The sequence below is a fragment of the Sorex fumeus genome, unplaced genomic scaffold (genome assembly GCF_029834395.1).
Source record: "Sorex fumeus unplaced genomic scaffold, SorFum_2.1 ptg000007l, whole genome shotgun sequence".
Lineage (NCBI taxonomy): Eukaryota > Metazoa > Chordata > Mammalia > Eulipotyphla > Soricidae > Sorex > Sorex fumeus.
The window spans coordinates 37,348,337-37,354,360 of NW_026606064.1; the positions used below are offsets into that span (position 1 = coordinate 37,348,337).

The following is a 6,024-nucleotide window of genomic DNA, read 5'->3' on the forward strand; positions in this document are numbered from 1 at the left end:
CTTAATAAATCCTCTGACAGTGACTTTAGTGACTCTCCCCCCGGTGAGCTTGAACAATTTTCACAAATATTCTCTTACTGAATTTTTCAGTAACTCTTAGAGACTTTAAAACCCACCTCCTGGAAGTACACAGCCGCATTTGCAGCCGCGACATCTTATTCTAGTTCTTACTCTGTAGAACCCAGCAGCTATCGAAAGTATCTGCCTGCACAGCAGAGTCTGGCAAACTGCCCGTGGCATATTCAATATGCCAAAAACCAGTAACAATGATGGGTTTCATTCCCCTGATCCTGGAAGAGCCTCGAATGTGGCACTTTCTAAAATCTCAGGGCTAGGAAGAAGGAGACATTACTGGTGACTGTTCAAGGAAATCGATGAACAACAGGATGACAGTGATACAGTGATACAGTGAACTTGTCGATAGTTCCGTTAGCCATTTTGTTGTAACAAGCAATATAAAATAAATTTTGTGCCTGCCAAGGCGGGTGGGTGGGAAACTGGGAACAATGGTGGAGGGAAGGTCATCCGGGTGGTGGGGTTTGGTGTTGGAACATTGAATGCCTGAAACAACTGCATGATGAACACTTTGCAAACCACCGTGTTTAAATAAAGTAAAAATAAAAAAGCAGCAAGGTGCTCGCTTGGGCAGCACATATACTAAAATTGGAACGATACAGAGAAGATTAGCATGGCCTCTGCTCAAGGATCACATGCGAATTTGTGAAGCGTTCCATATTAAAAAAAAAAAGTAGCAAGGACATCTCAAAGACTTCATTGTCCTTGGCTAAAAGGAAAAGATGGCCATGTCTGGAACTACTGGGACACCTACCACCAGGCTTGGGCACTTCTTTCGTCCCCGTGTTTCCAGCTGGAGAGCAGAAACTTCCAGTTGCAGGGGTACCACATGCAGTCATCCTGGTGGGGACTGTGATTCTATCACAACCCACAAAAAAGGATGAGCTAAAGGAGCCCCTCGGGGCAGGACAATCAGAGAAGAGCAAACTGCACCCTTCCTCTGGGCCAGGCCCTCGAGAGCTACAGGGCACCCCATTCACCTCTTGAGCTTGCATGAGCCAAATAACCACATGGGGCGACTTGGCACCCAAGGGTGGGAAGATCTCCACAGTGTGGGACAGAGCGCGTCCATTCCTACTTCTGTTGGTTTGGAGCAGCGTGGGAGTGGGCAGTGGGGGTGACAGGGACCCAGGGTTCACCGTTAGACGTGCTCCACCACATCTCTGGCCCCGCAGAAGGTACTGAACTGCTGAAGGCGCAAACCCTGACAGCTTATCAGTTCCCATCAGGCAGCTCTCAGTGGACTCCTGCTTCACAGCAACTAACTGTCGTCAGAGGCACCCGCTGAGTGTTCCAGGCGTTGCAGCCACCCCGGGGAACAGAGAGATGCTAAGCAAAGTAGGCGGTGCCCGGGATAGAGCAAGCACCTGGGATGATCTCTCAGACGTTAGTGAATGTATTTTTCTTTTTTCTTTCTTTTTTATTCCTTTACGGGTCACACCCAGCGATGCTCAGGGAGTTACTCCTAGCTCAGCACTCAGGATTACTCCTGGCGGTGCTCAGGAGACCATATGGGATGCTGGAGATTGAAGCTGGGTCAGCCACATGCAGGACTAATGCCCTAGCCGCTGTACTATTTCTCCGGCCCATTAAATTTCTAACCAAGTCTGGTCCAAACGCATCTGGACTTTTTGGGATATTTCCTCCAGGGTGGTAGGAGGGATGGAACTTGGGCTACTATCTGCCGCCCACAGATAATGAGCTTTGGTGGCAAGATTTTTTTTAACTTAAAATCTCTGTATACAAAGGAGTTTTAAGATATGAAATCTCAAGGATTTGATTAGTGCAATGGTAATTGATAAGTACTTTTACAAGGGGGTTGGAAAACTTAACTCATCGTTTAAGAAGTTGTTAAATATACAATCTAAAAACACACACACACACACACACATTTTATGCCATAATTTGAAATAAAGCCACAGTTCCTTCTCTTCTCCCATTACATTCTACCAAATTGCTTTATTAGCTGTGAATCATAATACATAATAAGGATCTGATAAATTCTTTTATAAAATATTGTGTTCCTCGACCTGTTTTTCATTCTCTGTTGACTCTTATTGGTTATTTTTCCTGATTTTTCAGCTTCCATCCATTCCTGTGTAGTAAAATTAAGAATTAAGGAACACGATTTTGGGGTTGAAGCCATAGTACAGCGGGTAGAGTTCTTCACTTGCATGTGTTAATTTGGTTTTGATCCCCAACACCACAGATGGGCTCTCAAACCCCTCCAGGAGTGACCCCTGAGCAGAGAAGCAGGACCTACCCCTAGCACATAATAAACAAAATGAAAATGGCAAAAATACTGAATGACCTTGTGAAATAACCTAAGGAGATTTCCAATCAGAATATTGAAACTGTTGGCAGATTTCTATTTGCCTGAAATAAAATGTAATGAAGTAAGAGCTGTTAAGATCCAAGGGTTTTTAATTCTTTGGGGTCCGTATTGCACCTGTTGAGAAAATACATAGTGCAGTTTTACTTTCGGAGAAACTATTTTTCAGGCAAGGCCAGAAAAACAGTACAGTGGGTAGGGCACTTGCATGTGGCCAACCTGGGTTCAAACCCCGGCACCCTGGGTGTTTCCCCCAAGCTCATGAAGAGTGACCCCTTGAGTACAGAGGCAGAAGTAAGCCCTGAAGAATGCCTGGTGTAGCCACAAAACCAATAAATAAATAAAGAGTAAAGAGTTGAACTCTTTAAGAATTTAACAGAGAAGGAATTGTTCTGTTTTCAAGAAGACTTTAGAGGAACTATAAAAGAACCAAGATTTGCTGCGTTCAAAAATAAAACTATATCTATGGGCTGAAGAGATAGTTCAGGGACCAACTGGGTTCAATCCTGACGCCTCCTATGATCCCTAAATCCCACCAGAAGCCCTGAGCACTGTCAGATTTGGGACGCAACCCCCACCTAAAAAAAAGTGTAATTTTATCTGTCTAGGTTGAACTTGGAAAACTGTTAAGATCCAATTTTTTTTTTATTCTTTGGGTCCAGTATTGCATCTGTTGAGAACATATGTAGCAGTTTTACTTGAGGAGAAACTATCTTGCAGCCTTCCAATCCCCTGCCTTTTCAGTTCTCTCTCCCAAAAAAGAGTTTTAAAAAACAGTGGAATGGAGGGCTGGAGAGATAATACAAAGGATGAGATGTTGTCTTCCATGCACCCAACCCTGGCTGAAGCCTGGAATAATCCCTGAACACCCCAAAATGTGGCCAAAAATGTGGAAATTTTTTTTCTTAATGGATGGACATATTATTCCACCTCAAAAATATCTTTTAAGGGCCAGGACAATAATACAGTGGGTAGGGCATTTTCCTTCATGTGACCAACCTGGATTCAATTCTCAACATCCCATATGGTCCCTGAGTGCAGAGCCAGGACTAAGTCCTGAGCACTGCTGGGTGTGGCCCAAAGCCAAAACAAAAAGAATTTAGGTGAGGGGCAAAATCCACAAAAGACTTTTTCTCCTCATGCTTACTTAATTCTCACCCAGAGTCATACTTTGTGCACTCAAGTGAATAATTAAAAAGCAAGGAAAATAAATGAAAAAATGGGAAACTGGAGTCAGGGATGTGTCTCAGCAGTCAAGTACCTGGCCTAGTACCTGGCCTGCACGTGTGAGGCCCCGGTTCAACTCCCAGCACCACCATAAACAAAACATTTAAAAACTAATCATGTGCAACAGTATGCAGCTAGAATGGAATCGACTCACATACTAATAGAGTGAGCCCTGGCTGTTGCCAGGTCCTGAGGGCCTGCAACTTTGTCTCACTGATCTGTCTGAGTCTAATTTGGAAATTACAGTGGTCCTGACTTCTTACCCGTTTTATTCTCTTTCCTACAGCTGCTTCAAATTCTTTGTGGAATCAAGGAAACATGTGTTTGTATCCTTAAGTAAAGTAAAGGCCCTCCCGTTGTTCATCGATTTGCTCGAGCGGGCCCAGTAACGTCTCCATTGGAGACTTTGTTGTTACTGTGTTTGGCATATCGAATACATCACGGATAGCTTGCCAGGCTCTGCCATGCGGGCAAGACACTCTCGGTAGCTTGCCGGTCTCTCCGAGAGGGGTGGAGGAATCGAACCCAGCTTGGCCAGGCTGGCTGCGTGCAAGGCAAACACCCTACCACTGTGCTATCGCTCCATTATATTTATATATATATATATATATATATAACTATAAGTATGAGGGCTGGAGCGATAGCACAGCGGGTAGGGCATCTGCCTTGCACGCAGCCAACATGGCTGACCCGAGTTCGATTCCTCCGCCCCTCTCGGAGAGCCCGGCAAGCTACCGAGAGTATTCGATATGCCAGACACAGTAACAACAAAGTCTCCAATGGAGACGTTACTGGGCCCGTTTGTATCCTTACCCTGGCAAAAAGAGGGGGCTACCAATTGTATGTTACCAATCATTCAATCAGCTAAGGAACTTTAAATAATCACTGTGAGGTGCCTGAAGGCAGAAAGTCTATCATCTTCATTCAGAACCATAACACAGCAAGCCAAACAGCAGTTTGCTGAAGGAAAAGCCTAGACCTAAGAGTGCTGATAAAGCTCTTATGTGTATTTCAACAGAAACACTAAATCAACTAAGTGAATTTAAATGGATTGGTAACATACAGGATTGAAGTTAATTTTTCTTAATATCCTAAAACTATATTTCTATTATCCTTTTTTCTATTTTTTTTTAATTTTTGGGTCACACCCAGTGATGCACAGGGGTTACTCCTGGTTCATGCACTCAGGAATTACTCTTGGCCATGCTCCAGGGACCTTATGGGATGCTGGGAATCAAACCTGGGTCGGGCTGCGTGCAAGGCAGACGCCCTACCCGCTGTGCTCCAGCCCCATCTTTTTTTTTTTAAAGTAAATAGAGGATTTTTGAAGGTATGGGGGGGGGAGGGAGAGGAGAGATGGGGGGAGGGGAAACACACTCTAGAGAGAACACAGGCTTCTCCAAGGGTGGAGAGAGCCCCTACACACATCCCAGCAGACACCACATGTGCTCCGCCACATGGGTGAAAGCAGCCCCGCTTGGGCAGCATATGCGTGCTATTTTCCTTCTGATAACATAGTCCTTCACTTATTTATGGAGTGTGTGTGTGGAGGCGGAAGGGGGTGTTGGGGAAATGTGAGGATAGGTTAAAGGGTTGCAATTACATACTTTGCAGCTCTGCATGAGAAAGGCCTGGGTTTCCATCCCTGGTACCAACGTGGTCCCCTGAGCACCAGCAGTGTGGCCCAAAGCCAAAACAAAAATAAAAATAAGATTCCAGCCCCTAGAGCGATAGCATAGCGGTAGGGTGTTTGCCTTGCACGTGGCCAACTTGGCTGACCTGAGTTCGATTCCTCCGCCCCTCTCGGAGAACCCAGCAAGCTACTGAGAGTATCTCAACCACACGGCAAAGCCTGCCAAGCTACCCGTGACATATTCGATATGCCAAAACACAGTAACAACAAGTCTCACAATGAAGACGTTACTGGGTCTGCTCGAGCAAATCGATGAACAACGGGAGGACAGTGCTACAGTGCTACTTAAAGATTACACACAGACACATAAAGCTAAGAAAGCATTATAAATGCTCACGCTAACACCCAAACTGAGGAGAAAACAAGATTAAATTTCAATATTAGAAAAAGTGCAGGACCAGAGACATGGCTCTAAAAGGAATTATTTGGTGAGGAAAATCATAGTTATAGCACATTACTTTATATATTCTAATAAACCTGGAGGCAATTCTTACACAACTATAACTTGTTGTGTAAACAGCTTACACAACTGTGAATCAAAAGTGTAAGTGCTGTCTGCACATGCCGGCTATCTTTAGAGCAGGATAAGGGGTACACACAGGAAAAACCTCACCCTTTCCTTTTACTAGGAAACTGTAGAGACCAGAATTCTACCAAAGGTTTCAATGTTCTGTTTCTGTTTTTATTTTGGAGATCA

At 44.5% G+C, this 6,024-nt stretch overlaps 1 non-coding gene across 1 annotated transcript; it reads left to right on the forward strand.

The window, feature by feature from the left end:
- Positions 1 to 633: 633 nt before the first annotated feature.
- On the forward strand, positions 634 to 740 carry LOC130017003 (U6 spliceosomal RNA). The gene has a single exon (XR_008791308.1). It is a non-coding gene; the product is annotated as a U6 spliceosomal RNA (small nuclear RNA).
- Positions 741 to 6,024: the final 5,284 nt, after the last annotated feature.